This window comes from Clytia hemisphaerica, unplaced genomic scaffold (genome assembly GCF_902728285.1).
Source record: "Clytia hemisphaerica strain Z4C2 unplaced genomic scaffold, Clytia hemisphaerica genome assembly, whole genome shotgun sequence".
Classification (NCBI taxonomy): domain Eukaryota; kingdom Metazoa; phylum Cnidaria; class Hydrozoa; order Leptothecata; family Clytiidae; genus Clytia; species Clytia hemisphaerica.
In genome coordinates this window covers 34,155-49,721 of record NW_027104212.1, presented here as the reverse complement: position 1 = coordinate 49,721, position 15,567 = coordinate 34,155, and the positions used below count along the sequence as shown (strand labels likewise).

The window sequence follows — 15,567 nt, the reverse complement described above, 5'->3', positions numbered from 1 at the left end:
GTAAAAAGCATTGATATTTTTTAGTTGTGTTTTCAGCGACGGGAATAAAAATATCAACTTTGAACTTTATCCAAGATCTTGGATGGTCGTCATGGTTACTTTTGTCTTCGTTGATTGCGCGCTGAATAGAATCTCGATTCGTCGGCACAGCGTCGATATATGATTTCGACCTGTGCTTTTCACGGTACCAGGTGTGTGCTACCGACCTGGAATTCGTACCACATCAATGGCAATGTTTCAGCCGATCAAATCATCAGATAAGCAGTTTTCTAGTAATTCATTTTCAAAGGAATGGTCTGTAAAATACCATTTGCAGATTGCCATAAAGAGGTGAACATTCGCTGTATAAATAACTGAAACTCCCGTCTCTCGTGAAAGAAGGAGTCATTTTGTAACGTGAAGCTTTCAGGTCTATTTTCTTGCTGCGAAACTTTCTGCCATACTGTAATAATAGAAAGCATAACTTACCGACAAACAGAAGCACTAGACTTTGTAAGATCTTAATTTCCTGTTCTTTTTTTATGATATGCAGGATGGTGGATATTGAAAAGTAGAATTTCTTGAAATAAATTAACTATCTGTACGAAAGCAAAATGTGATAGTTAGCAGGCATCTTTTATAAGAACATCTAAAACCTTTCAGTTTCACTACATACCGATTTTTCTTTTGTTTTAACCCACTTTGCCAAAATTTTGAAACTTAAAAATGAAATCTCCATTCCGACGTAAACATAATGTGCTATTTTCAATACAAAATTCGGATTTCGAACTACTAAATAAATGATGTAAGATTACCTTAAATTCCGAAGTAAAAACGGCCTGCAATATCGAATCACAGTTAAGCTTATACTCTGCGAGTGTGCATTTTCTCACTTGGGTGACATACACTTTTTATAAGAAAAATTTTATAACAACAATACTGACAGGCAAATTAGTGGTCAAAGTAGTAAAAATTGAGTGCAACGCCTAAAATACCTTAATCTCTTGATTCAATGAGCAGTGATTTCAACTTATAAATACGGTTGGAATCAGGGAGAGGTCCAATTCCATTTTTTTACCTTTGGATGTTTTCTGACTTTCTTTGAAAGATATCAAAATAGAAATAAAAAGTCTCTTTTTTGTATTCGGGGAAATCTACCAGAAACATAGTATCGGTCATGATTTTGTTGAGAAAATCACTAGTAATCATTTTTTTCCCCTTTTTCTTTGAATACAAAAGTCGACGAGGCGATGATGTTTCGCAATGGCATATTTTTTTTAACTGTAAGTGGTTTACAGTGGCGGCCTGGCAGGGGGTGCAGGGTGTGCAGTGCACCACCCAGAAAGATCTGAGAGGGGCGCCAAAAGAGCTTTTCAAGGGGGCGCCAAAATTTTGTTGATGTTTAATTGGGCAATTTGGCACGTTTATAGCGCCTTCTATGAGTACAATGTTAACTTTTTTCGCCTGCGGCGCTTTATTTTACCCTCTTCCATCCTTTATCTTCAATTTTTTTCAAAACTTCTATCAATATTGAAATCTGGTGTAGCTACCTGGTTTATCCACCAGGGGTTAAAGAGAATGTGTCGCCCTTATGAATTGGGCGTATGAGAGTGCTCTTCCACGGCCCGCTAGAAATGTTTGTTTGACGGATACGAAAGTCAGTTTTGATGGAAATCCTAGATGGCGGCTGTTGTTTCATTCGACATCTAAGTTTTGTTGCAAGAAGAGAAATTTAACATTATTTAGCAAACTCGATTCGACTCCAATTTATTGCTCACTTTCCCCTAGTTACAAAATGCTCACCCCCAAAATGAGAGATTGCCAAAATGATCAAAACTTGTGGTTTTTGTGTGGTCTTATACTGACTAACTTTCGCCGTTTTAGAAGATCTTTTAAGCTGTTTGACCTTTCTTACACCAAAATTTTTTGCGTGCGGCGCCAAAATTTTAACGAACCCTTCTTCCCAACTTTTGCATTTTTGGAGCCTCTTTCAGCCATGATCTTTAATGGAGAGTAAAGTAAGACCAGCGGCGCAAAAGTTTAAAGATTATCAGGTAATTTTCCTGATAAGAGTTTTAGAAAGCAAAAATATAGACTAAAATCGACTTACTAAAGTCTATTCACGATAAGTGTGCACTCTTTTTTCATTTACCTATAACTTTTGAAGGAATTCTTCAATCTTTATAAATTTGGTATCATTGGAAAGATATTAGTGAGTGGAACACTTTGAAATAAAAAAAACTTTAAAAAAATTATAATAATGAAGATGAAAACGAAGAAGAAAAAAATGAAGATCTTTTAGAAAAGTGCTATAACTATCATTTTCACTGAAGTAAATTCTTAATCATCGAACGTCATCACTGTGAAAAAAATTCTCAAAAATAATCATTCAGTCAAAAGATATCAAACAAAGTTATAAGCTGATTGACGTCTAAAAACGCTGTTTTCTGCAGTTTTTTGCTGTTTTTTGGGGTCAATCACTTATTAACTTTGTATCATAACTTTATATTGAATAAATATTTTAATGAAATTTTTTCACAGTGATGATCTCCAAAGATCAAAGAATCTCTCCAGTGAAAATGAAAGTTATAGCACTTTTCTACAAGATCTTCATTTTTTTCTTCTTCATTTTCATCTTCATTTTTAGAATTCTTTTAAAGATTTTTTTATTTCAAATTGTTTCACTCACTAATATCTTTCCAACGATACCAAATTTATAAAGATTGAAGAATTCCTTCAAAAGTTATAGGTAAAAGAAAAAAGAGTGCACACTTATCGTGAATAGACTTTAGGTATAAAATTTCAATTTCAAAGATTAGGGGCGTTACTTTCAACCAGTCACTGCTCTTAGAGTTTAATATTTTCACTTAATGATGGAGGGCGCAAATAAGGAAAAAAATACCAGGGGCGCCAATTTCATAGTTTGCACCACCAAGAAAATTAAGCCAGGCCGCTACTGGTGGTTTATAGCCATAACCATCATAGCCAACTTTTTAGAATACACTTAAGCTTTGCACCAAGTCCACCCTGCCTCAGTGACCAAAAAAAAGATATTTTGCTCGTACCTTCCATTATTTATTTGCTCACAGTTACACAGTATTTTCAAGTAAAAGAAAAAATAATTCATTATAAAATATCGCCTAGGATGCTACACAACTAACGCTTGCCTTACGTGGGGCCTCTTACGTTCACTATGTTTGCTATATTCCAAACTTGTCTATCTATTATCATTTTCATCTAGAGTATAAAATTTCTGCCTGTTTCAACTTTATTTCCCCGATTTTTTGAAGGTTATGAAAAAAAGAATATCTTTTACTTCGTAAAGAAAGATCAGCTTTGTCTCTTCCAGAGCCACGCAAGCACAAACTTTGCTTTATCAGCATAACATATATTTCTTTATTATCAAAAAAGGATGCTTTTAAGGCAAAAATGCAAACGAGATCAACGCAAATGCAGGGATGGAAAATGTCTTGTTTTCGATGAATAGAGATTACGAATTCTAATGTTTACAGTTCCAAAATGCGGTTAAAGTCCGCAATATGAAAGTGCTTATCTCAGTGTAGATGATAGTTTCATCATTGTTTTCTAATGGGAACGAAATTAAAAGTTTTTTTGTCAATCACGATTTTTGCTAAGAAAATTACTAGTATTTTCATTTCCTCTCATTTTTCCATGAATGACATGAGTACAAAAGTCATCAGCAAACTTAATCAAAAATGATCTGTTATTTACTTTGGTTATTTAGGGTGGTTTTTCACTGAGACTGTCTGGCGAAAATCGATTAGCTGAAACAAAGAAAATTGATAGGAAAGCATTCTGACTCCCAAAACAGTTGTCAAAGCGTTTACAACCCTTTGAATTTGAAGAAAATTTTATTAAAAATGATCAACTCGCATATCAAGGGATTTAGAATTACAGCCTTCTAATGAACATTTTTTGTGACAAGATTCCTCGTCTTTTGTATCAAATCAATACAGATGAAAGTTTGCTCATCAACTCTATCGGGAAAAAAAACACTTTTCCCATATGACCAATTTTTTACAAAAGAATCCCACTGCACATTCTGCTACTTTTATGGCAACCAATTTATTTATGCTGCCTTTTTCGCTTAATTGGTCACTAAGCCATAAGAGGTTTACCCCTCTCTTGGAGGACTAATTTTCGACGTTAAATCTGGAATGCTGATATGAAGCGATCAAAATCTGATGTTAAGCACGAATCTTCATTGTATATTTTTTACAACCCTTAGAAATTTATGAAAAGGACCGTTGATGAGAACCACTTATCTATCTAGCGTAATGAAAAAGCACCCTTACTTAAAAGAGACGATGATGTTTCGCAATGACATACTTCTAAAATGTTAAGTGGGTAATTTATTATAACAATAAGCACCATATATACGCTTTTTTTATGAGAATATACTCTATGAGCATACATATTCATAATGAAATTAATGACAAACAAACCAAGAATATGCTAAAAATACCACCATCATGGAACTCGACGTGGATCTATAATTTTACAGCATTTTTTCACAAAATTGCAATATATTATAAGCTGTGAAAAATTTTCATTTTTAATAGAATTTGGGATCCTAGAACCCTAACATATCCTTAATGACATTTTTCTAATGAAAAAAGACAAATTTTTGGAACAACGCCAGAATGACTTGAGACATCACCGTAAACAAAAACCGAAATTACTGATGTCAAAGAAAATACATTACTGCGTCATCACAAATATCTTATTGCTTTAAAAGGCTCTTACTGCTATCCAAATATGGAGAAAATAAATTGTTGAGGTACAGAGTATTTTGTTTGCATCCTTTGTTATTCAGAGACCTTACAAAAGCTCACGATTTAATAGCATAAAAAGGCTTCAAATTTCATGCATGTTTCTGGACTTTTTATGCGAATTTTTATGCAATTTTGTATGTTTCTACTGATTCTTTGCTTAAATGTGCGTATTTGGAGTGAAGAAATTAATTTTTGGTCGGATCGCCGTGAGACTGTTATTGAACGGTTTGGATTGTAGTACCAGGAGACCATGCAAAGTATTTTTATTATTTGTACGTTCTATTTCATAGGAACAAACTATAAAAGAACATATATGGCTTCGATGGCCAAAATGTTAAGATAAGAACAAGTAAAGAACATTTTAAGGATTTGTGGACTCTAAAATAATACTGTACCCAATTTCATTTATGAGCAAAAATACTCACATTATGGTGAATATAAGATTAAGAACAAGTTTAGGGTTAAAACTACACTTTTTTATAAGTGCAATTTAAGAACAATTTGAGACTCAAAGTGCAAAAAAACATGAACAGTCGAATCACAGAAAATTTTACTGGTTCTTATAAAAAAGTGTATAAAAGTTAAGAACATCGAGCATCAAAAGGCTTCCAAAATTTCAGAAGTTCTTATGCATCAGCTTTCTCGAGATCAGGTGAGTTAAGGCAAGTCCTAAACATATTTTTATGATGAACTCTACCGTCCTCTGTCTTTGTCTTTTTGTGTACAAAAAAGAAATGTAAAGAAATGTTTTCATCTAAAGAGAGGGCAATCGACAAATGTCGATTTCCGAAAGCATCCAGCGAAGACCTTTTTTTAAACATCTTTTCTCCAGGCATAGCCTTTCAGGAAAATTTAATCTGTTGGCCAAAAGTTTCAAAAATCTTATTCCTAGAAATGAAGATCTATTTCTCCTCAAAATCTAAATTTTTAATCTCAAAGTCTCATCTTCCCTAGAAAAATTGGTCTGTTTCCACAATTTTCAAAATTAAAATTTTGATCTGTTTTTCCAAGGTATTGGATACACCCCTGTCTGTGGGCATTGAGTACCCAGTGGGGTGAGAATGAAAAAACCTGAAATTCACAGGGGTGAAAAATCGATCTCCGTTCAAATATTGAGTGGGGTGGCGAAAATTTAATTGACATTCACTGGGGTGAGAAAGAATTTTTTTGCATGAGAGCTAAATTTTGGTTAGCCTGTTAGACAAAAACTGCTTAATTCTATCGTGTTTTAACGATGGTACTGGCTAACTTTTGGTTTAGTGCTAGTCAAAATTTGCTTCTTACATGCTTCTAAAGTAGAAATATCATCTTGATCAGGTGGATCTACTCTTACAGTACTGTAACAGGAAATTTAATGAGGTCAAGGGAAAGGGGGCTATGAGGAGCAGTATGTTATATCAAATTTTATAAACTCTGGGACCTAGTAATGTTTAATCAACATGGTTTAAGTAGAGGTTATTTTTTCAGTATTTACGCAAGTGGGAAAGCCTCTCGAGAGTTTTTGAGGCTAGAACCTAGCTTTAAAGAAAGGGCCAAGTACAACCTTGGTTTGCACTGAGGAGAGATTTTTGATTTTCAACCCTTCTCATTTGCCTTTTTCCACGTTTTAAAATGACCATAGAAGTCGGGTTAAATACAGTTAATATATTGAAGTGGAACATTTGATGGCGAGTAATTTTTTTTGGCTTTTTCGGATATTTCACCTTAAAGAAGCGGTAGGAGAAAATTTTTGTGGGGTGATTTTTTGAAAGAAAAGTTCTACTGGGGTACGTTAAAATAAGGGCTTTTTGAGTGGGGTATGTGTAAACTTTTTATCATTTTCAATGGGGTGTTTTTTTTACTACAACATTCCAGTGGGGTGAGTGATTTGTCCAGTGGGGCTGAAAAATGAGCCATTTTTGGAAAAACATTTCACTGGGGTGGCCAGTGGGATGGATCCCACTGGGTCACAGAGGCAGGGGTGTTTGGATTTGTTTCTCTCCCTTAGAATACTAGAAATCTTTATCTGTTTTCCCGCGCTTGTTTGTGATTGATATCTGTTTTCGTCCCTTAGAAAATTCACTTTGTTTACAATGCAATGTCATCTTTTTGGAAACAGATATCTGTTTCCCAATTCATTATGCCATCTACTAGAAATTTTGATCTGACCAATGATGTAAGAAAATCGTCCTTCCTAGAAACTCTAGAAACTCTGATCTGTTTCCCAATTTTCGGGTAAAAGCTATCTCCTGGAAAGGGGAAACATATTTTTGGGAAACAGGCTCGTCAGCTGCTTCTAATTGTCCTAAATAATTTTTGTACACTTTTTTTATAAGAACCAATGAAATTTCTAAAACTCGGCTGTTCTGAGTGACTGTTCTGAGTGTTCTGAGTTGAAGAAAGGGGGGGTTTTCAGGGGTCTTAAATACCGTCATACCGACAAGATTTTGGGTCAAATACACTGGGCGAAATAATGTCTTTCAAATCGTCGGAAAGATGTAGGAAGGTCACATTTCCACACCTTTCGACAGAGTTGAAAGTTGGTCTTTCAACAAAAATTGGAAAGATGTGCACCTTACCTTTCAACATCTTTCGACCAGATCATCTTCCCATCTTTCCAAAAAAGTTGAAAGACGACCTTCTCAAACTTTCAAACAGGCTGGGAAAATGAAATTCCCAACTTCCTAATAATGTTGAAATTTCATATTCTGACATCTTTCGACAGGTTTTAAAGTTGGTCTTTCAACAAGGATTGGGAAGTTGTGCACCTTACCTTCCAACATCTTTCGACCAGATCGTCTTCCCAACTTTCCAAAAAATTTGAAAGACCACATTCTCAAACTTTCAAACAGGCTTGAAAAATTAAATTCCTAACTTCCTAATATGTTGAAATTTCATATTCCGAAACTTTCTAAATACTTTAGAAGATGATTTTTGCTTTTTTTCGAAATCTTTCATTAACAAGTCTTCAAAAGTAAATGAGAGATCTTTTAAATAATTTGTGTTTATGTGCGGATAAATTTTTTCTGTGACATTAAAACGAACAATTCATATATTTACAAAGCATAGAAAACAGAAAATATGAAACAAAATATTACGGTAGTGATGACTTTTTGCTAAAAAATTAAGTAGTCTAAATAAAATAATTCTGAATGACAAATTACACGTTTTGTATAAGAACAATTTTATTAGAACACGAGGCTGAAATTTGGCCAAAAACAATTTAAGAACAATCTGAGCCTCAGCTTTCAGAAATTATTAAAACACTAATTTCAACAGATTTTAACTGATTTTTAAGTAAAGAAACTAAGCGGCTAAGAACATCATAAGAACATTTAAGCCTGAAAAATTAATAACAGCCCGGCCTGAGCAAGAATTTACTGGTTCTTATAAAAAATGCGTGTAATTTCTATGATTTAATTTCATTTTCAATAATATAATAACTAATCTAAATTATAAGTTTTTAGAATCTTAGTCCCTATCAAGGAATAGATTGGCCATAGGGCTTCAAAGGACATTAAAGGATACATTGAAATTTCTATTCCCGTAAGTGGGAAATACTCGTTAAATACTTTGGGAATGCTTTCTACAATGGAGATCAATTCTACTAAATTATAGAAATTTTTATAAGCATACTGCTAACAAGCATATCCAGACTGATCTCTTGGAAAAATTAAACATTGCCTATAAAGCATATGCTGAGCCTCAGTTAACAAAGTTTCGAATAATTTAATCTCCTAAATCACAAAAAAAAACAAGCATAATGTGTAAATTGCACTATTTAAAATACCCTTATACATAAGTATAAAATAAAATTGTGTGATCCCTTTGCGAGTTTGAGAGAGAGAGAGAGAGCAAACTTTCAATGTTTGGGAAACTGGAATTGATTACTCACATCGTCGTCAAAACGGTTCACTTATATACCGGGTGTTTCAAAACTATTTCTAATATGTTTTTGATAATTAAAACAAGACTCTCGAATCCGAGTGGTAAGTCAAAATTCCTAGAAAAAAAGTCAAAAAGTTTCTTGAATGGGCGGATGGTGGAACAAAATTATGGGTGGTGGGGTTTTAGGGAAGATTTGGGCGCCTGAGGGTATTAGCCGTATAAAAATATAAAAACTAATGAAGTAAAAAATATGAAAAATATAAAAATAATGTATAATAAATTAAAAAATTATGCAAATCACTCTAAAAAGATGACACTATGAATAATGAAAGCTATCCCAAATAAACTCTTTTGTGCACAATTATAGGGGAGGGTAGAAAAACCATAAAGTACAAGTCGTTATTAAAAACGGCATACCGGATAAGTGGGATGGGGGAACCCGGGAACCTAAAGTGGGAACCTAAATGACTACCTGAAAAGTGGGATGGGGGAACCTAAGTGGGAACCTAAATGACTACCTGAAAAGTGGGATGGGGGAACCTAAGTGGGAACCTAAATGACTACCTGAAAAGTGGGATGGGGGAACCTAAGTGGGAACCTAAATGACTACCTGAAAAGTGGGATGGGGGAACCTAAGTGGGAACCTAAATGAACACCTGAAAAGTGGGATGGGGGAACCTAAGTGGGAACCTAAATGAACACCTGAAAAGTGGGATGGGGGAACCTAAGTGGGAACCTAAATGAACACCGGAAAAGTGGGATGGGGGAACCTAAGTGGGAACCTAATTTTTTATTTTTTTTATTTTTTTTTTTATTTTTTTTTTATAGCAATATATTTCGCACGTCTATTGACCTCCTATGAAACAGAACTTTTGATTTTACATTTTATAAAGTTTTTTCTCCCTTTCTTTTATCAAACGCTCTTTGAAGACTTGTAAGGATGGTGCTTCAACAATATCTTCTTCTAGATCATTCCAAGGTTTCACACTTCTGTAAAAAAGAGAGTTGCTTTGGTAGCCTCTCATACCGTCATTAGAAAAGTTCCTTTGAAGCTCGTAATCCTGCTGACGTCGTGGTCGTGTTCGAGGAGTAAATTTCTCTGATCTTATAGACTCGTCATAAATGTGGAGGTTCTTGAAAACTTCCACCATATCACCAACTTGCCGCCTGGTCTTTAGGCTAGGTAGATTGATGAGTCGTAGCCGATCTTCGTATGAGTAGTTTCTATAGCAACTAACTAGCCTTGTAGCTCTTCGTTGGACGCCCTCGATTGCATTGATATGTTTGATTAGCCTTGGAGACCATACTACATGTGCATATTCCAAATGGGGTCTGACAAATGCAATGAAAAGCGTTCGAAACATATCTGGTGAGAGAAATTCGAAGCTCCTGCTAATCAAGCCAACGATAGAGTTAGCTTTCTTGATTTTACTGAATATATGGGCTTCAAAGGTCAGGTCACTATCGATTATCACTCCTAGATCTTTTTCTTGGTCAACATGTTCTAGAACAGATCCTGCTAGGGATGGACATATTTGATGTTCCAAAATTTACCTAATGTTAAAACATGACACTTGTTCGGATGAAATTCTAAAAGCCTTTGACCAAATTTTAAACCCTTAGAGTGCACTTATTCTCATTTTTGCTCATTTCCACCCTTACAGTGTACTTTGGGAAGCTTGGAAAAAAGGGCCGCACGTACGGTAGGTCGTTTACCTTGAGTGCCCCCCCCCCCCCCGTGGATCTATGCTTACACGCTTTTTTTTTATATAAGGATGGTGTAAATCCATTTCATCATGGATATTCTTAACTTTTTTGGGAAAATCATCCTAAAATATTCTTACAGCATTCTTATTACTTGGGGTCATTGGCAATTTATAATTTAGAATGCTCTAAAAATGACATTCTTTGCTTGAATAGCAAAATTCCATGATGGTGATATTCTTAGGATATTCTTAATTTTTTGGCCATTTTCATCATGGACATTCTTATAAAGTGTATTCTTATAATAAAAAAAGCGTGTATGTGTATTGAAACGTGGCAAGCCGTGCAATATGTTCTATTTTACTATCAAACATTTTTAATTAATGAAGTGTATTCACACGCTGTACTGTTTGGTTGGTACAGAAAGAAAAACGAGCTAGAATCCGTTAGATGCTAAGCGACCCCAGCCCTGACCCGAAAATTGGAGCTGCTAATAAAAAACAATGTGTATTGCATCAAGAGTGAACAAAAACTAGATCGTAAATAATGTTTTACTAGATTCTGTATTCAAGCAAATTAGATCCGTGCAAAAGAAAGAAGAGGCTCTAAGTTATCCATCGAGCTATGAACGAACTTCTAATTCCTTCTAGATTTGAAGATATGACGGTTTAAAGTTTAAAGTTTAAAGTCAATTAAGTCAATTTACTAAAAAGAACCTTTCAAAAAGATGCACTATAAAACTGCTGATAAATAAACATGCTTTTTTGAGCTAATTGAATAAATAAATTCCCTTTGTTTTATTTTCAACATTATTGTTTGCGAACCGTAATGTAAAAAGTAAATAACTGGTGTTCTTATTATGATAAAAGGTTTTTTCTTTCCTTGCATATAATATCTTTCTTATCTTTATGTATTTGTTTTTAAAGAAAAATATTTCAATTCTATTAAATTAAACAACTTAGGTTCCCACTTAGGTTCCCCCATCCCACTTTTCAGGTGTTCTTTAGGTTCCCACTAGGTTCCCCCCATCCCACTTTTCCGTGTTCATTAGGTTCCCACTTAGGTTCCCCCATCCCACTTTTCCGGTGTTCATTTAGGTTCCCACTTAGGTTCCCCCATCCCACTTTTCAGGTGTTCATTTAGGTTCCCACTTAGGTTCCCCCATCCCACTTTCCGTGTTCATTTAGGTTCCCACTTAGGTTCCCCATCCCACTTTTCAGGTGTTCATTTAGGTTCCCACTTAGGTTCCCCCATCCCACTTTTCAGGTGTTCATTTAGGTTCCCACTTTAGGTTCCCAGGTTCCCCCATCCCACTTATCCGGTATGCCATTAAAAACTGATATTAAGATGATTTTCCCAAAATGCCCTAGTCTGAATAAACGTCCCCACCTACTTTGTAATTTTTTCAAAAAAATTGTGGACTCCGACATTTTGACAAAATTAATTTCAGGGGTAAACCAAAAGTCTCTCCATTTTCTCAATTTAACATATTCTGGGATATTTTTGAATGCTTTTGAAGAATATTTTCAAACCTTAAACACATTATCCAACGAAAAATCTACACAGTAAAAGAAGCATAAATCTGAACCAGACCGAAAATCTTTAAACTCCACCTTGTTATTCAGACCCCCACTTTTATTAGATTTTGCAATATTTTATCATAATATTTTATCATAATTGGGACCTAGAGTAGTCGAAAATGAATTTTAAGCCCTTTTCAGAAAAGAATCATAAAATTATATTACGGTGATATTTTCCAAAATTATGACCAACAATCTCACTCCAGTCCTCTGTTTAGTTGTTCACTGAGGTTATTGTGCTATACGTGAGATGGTACAGTATTGTCAATCCCTTGAAGATGGTACAGATTGACTCTTACAATTAAGCATTAAAGAGTACAAGAATACCTTCTATCATTCAGCAACCAATTATTACAATGAAAATATTACCAAGTTATTATTTTCGAAGTTGAAACGAACTACCACATGAAGCATATAAATATCTTGATTGCATGGCAGCAACATACATTTTTGTTTTGCAGCATCGTTTTTCAAGTGCATTTCAAAATCAGCCAGTAACTGTCCTTACGTCATGACCCTAATAAAACAAATAGAAATTGAATCAGTATTGAAATCCAGGCATACAAAATGGTGTATAACTAAAAGAGATTTGTAAAATTATTGATAAGTTTTTACAGCTTTCAATAGACTATAGTAGAAAGACCCTTTAGTAAGACAAATTATTCAGATTGTTTCTATTTCTAAAGAGTTCTAAAAAAGGTTACAAAAACCTATTTTCAAAAATATTTTGAACTTAGGTCAAGACTTTGTGTACTGTAACAAAATTTTAGCTTCTTTTGATGTACAATGGAATAGTATCATCATTAGTCTTGTTGCTTGTATTACTGGATTATATTACAAAAAATACTTACCGTGTTGTATTTTGTTCCTTGTTCAATGGATAAAATGAATCTATTTTCAATGAAATCCCAAAAACTTCAATGGCTCAATGTCGACACACATTCAATGTATCCTATAAACATGAAAGTTTTATGAAAATTTGACACACTGTAAAGCTTGCCACCTCAGAGTTTAAAAAGTAATTTCTCTGTTCTACACATTTTTTATAAGCAATCAGGCTGCTAAGGCTTGAGGCCTCAAATTTGTCAATATTATTTTCCACTATCTCGAAAAGTGACAGCTGTTTTAGATGATCTAACCATGGCCAACTATAGCCCTTTGACCCAATACACATAAATATGGTATAATATTAGGGGTATTCAAAGCAATTTTTTCAGAAAATGGACCAGAATGCTAAGTAACTCTAGGCCTGACCAGAAAATTGGAGTTGCTTATTAAAAAATGTGCATTTAATCATGTCATCTTTTTCAGTTCCATACAAAAACAAAAACGTCAACATTTCTTTGTTTTTCGACTAAAAAAATGTATAAAAGGCCTACCTTCAGCTATGTTATCATTTGATATTCCACGTTCAATTTAATTTAACATCATTTTTTACTTCAACCATGTTATGACAAAATATATTTCCCATTTTCACCCTGAAAAGTGGCAAAAATTAATAAAAGTAGATGAAAAATTAAAAGATTTTCTGATTTCCACCCTGAAGATTGTCCAAAATAATCAAAAACTTAAATTTTTGGGAACCTGTCATATACCGTGAGATTGGGCAAGTAGTTCATTTGTTTTGAAATTTTTCTGATTTAATTGGTCAGCCGTCTGATGGCTATGGAGCCTAAAAATGGGACCCTGTCACCAGCAGCGAAACATACCCAATTTTTCCTAAGTACCTCCCCCTGGGAGGCTATATACCCTGAGCTGAAGTTTTTCAAAAGTAAATTGTTGTGGAAAATCCACATTGTCCACTGGGGGTTAACAGACTATAACTTGAACTGCCCATAGCTTTGAAAAGCTGTGGTGTAGCCATGTGTATACACATACCACACTTCAATCATACTTTTTGTGTCCAGACTGGCACTGGACACAAAAAGTATGATTGAAGTGTGGCTGATAAGTAGAAATATATAAAAAGGAGCTCACCTTGGCATCTTTTGATTCCCATTTCATATCTTTAGAATAAAGTTTCCATTTGCACTGCATTTTGGCTTTGCTTTGGTTTGCTGTCCAGCTGTCTTCCTCGTCACACACACACACTGCCTTCCACTCCACAGCTTGGCATACAGGAAAACTGGGAGCCGGGAGGCGGGAGGCTGAACCGGGAGCCGGGAGTCGGGAGGCTGAAATCGAAAGTGGGAGGCGGGAGGCGGGAGGCGGGAGGCTGAAACGAAAGTGGGCGGCGGGGAGGCTAAATCGAAAGTGGGAGGCGGGAGGCTGAAATGAAAGTGGGAGGCGGGAGGCTGAAAACGAAAGTGGGAGGCGGGATGCTAAAATTGAAAGTGGGGGGAGGGGAGGCTGAAAAAAAAGTGGGAGGCGGGAGGCTGAAAACAAAAGTGAGAGGCTCATTTATGAGGCCACGCACAAACGTTTTTGGTCAAGGGATAGGTAACAAAGAGCTAAGAAAATCAGATCATTTATTTTTTATAAACACACACAATCCATCAAAAAACTATTTCAAATAGTATGTTTATTGAAACCAAGTGTTTTTCCTAGGAAGCGTTTCTCTTTATAAAAATAATTTTACATAAAATATAGCAGCTTTGTTTCGAAACTGCTGATGCAAGATTTAATTACAAAAAAATATAACATGATAGTTTTCGAGTGTTATATATATTTAGTGCAATCGGCTCTTGCATGTTGGAAATAACCTAAAATCTTTTCTTTAAGAAGTCAATACCTTGACAGGGTAAAATTATACAAGTCATGGTAAAATAAAGGTTCAATTATAATCATTGATGGTATCACTCGTTATCACTTGCGTGGCCGAGTGGATAAGTCGATGAAACGGCAACTTAACTGTAGTGGTTTTAGAGAGTTCGAATCCTATACGGTGCGACGAAAATTGTGTTATTTTGTCTGTTTTGTCAACATTGATCAAACTTTTTCTGGTTTTATGAGCTCTTGTTGATATTTTGAAACTTTTTGTTAAAATTTTAAGAAACAAATTTGGGGGAGGGGGCAGTCAGGCAAATTGACCGACGCCGCGACGGGTATCTGCGACGGTTAAGGGTATGTTTTCCAATTTATCAGAAATGCACTGTAAGGGTGGAAATTTCAGCAAATCTATGGGAAAAATTATTGCTCAAAAAATCTTGATTGCTCGAAAATATTGATTTTTTTTGCTCTAAAAGAGTTTAAAATTTGAAAAAATGCATTGTAAGGATATGAATTTTTTTCTGCACTATAAGGGTGCGATTCTAAATGCCAATATTTTTGCCGCACATACTGTCAATTGGTAAACCCCCACCCCCCGGGAGTGTCACCTCAGCTCAATGCAGTTTGATTCAAGTATAGTAATTCAAAATGGATCAGGTTGGTTGGCGGGTGGAGAGTCAAGAGTCAAGAGTTATGACTTTCCCTTCTCTTGAAAATCCAATGTTCCAAAACTTTCAACTAAAAAAAATGCAAAAAAATCGGCTTTCATCTTTTTTTATTATCTTATAAACACTTTTTTCAGAACCACAAGTGAAAAGAAAAGCAAAACTGACTGAATATGCTGCCAAAAAAGTGATTGACAGGTCTAGAAAATGATTGACAGGCCCGGGTTATTTCCGTGAGCAATCTCGTTATATTTATAAATAAACCAG

The 15,567-nt window shown here is 34.9% G+C and overlaps 1 long non-coding RNA gene across 1 annotated transcript; it reads right to left on the bottom strand.

Annotated features, from left to right (window-relative positions):
* Positions 1-12,155: 12,155 nt before the first annotated feature.
* LOC136815630 (uncharacterized) lies at positions 12,156-13,992 on the bottom strand. The gene is made up of 4 exons (XR_010847740.1): positions 13,904-13,992; positions 13,306-13,404; positions 12,778-12,878; positions 12,156-12,443 (listed from the first exon to the last, which is right to left on the bottom strand). It is a non-coding gene; the product is annotated as an uncharacterized lncRNA (long non-coding RNA).
* Positions 13,993-15,567: the final 1,575 nt, after the last annotated feature.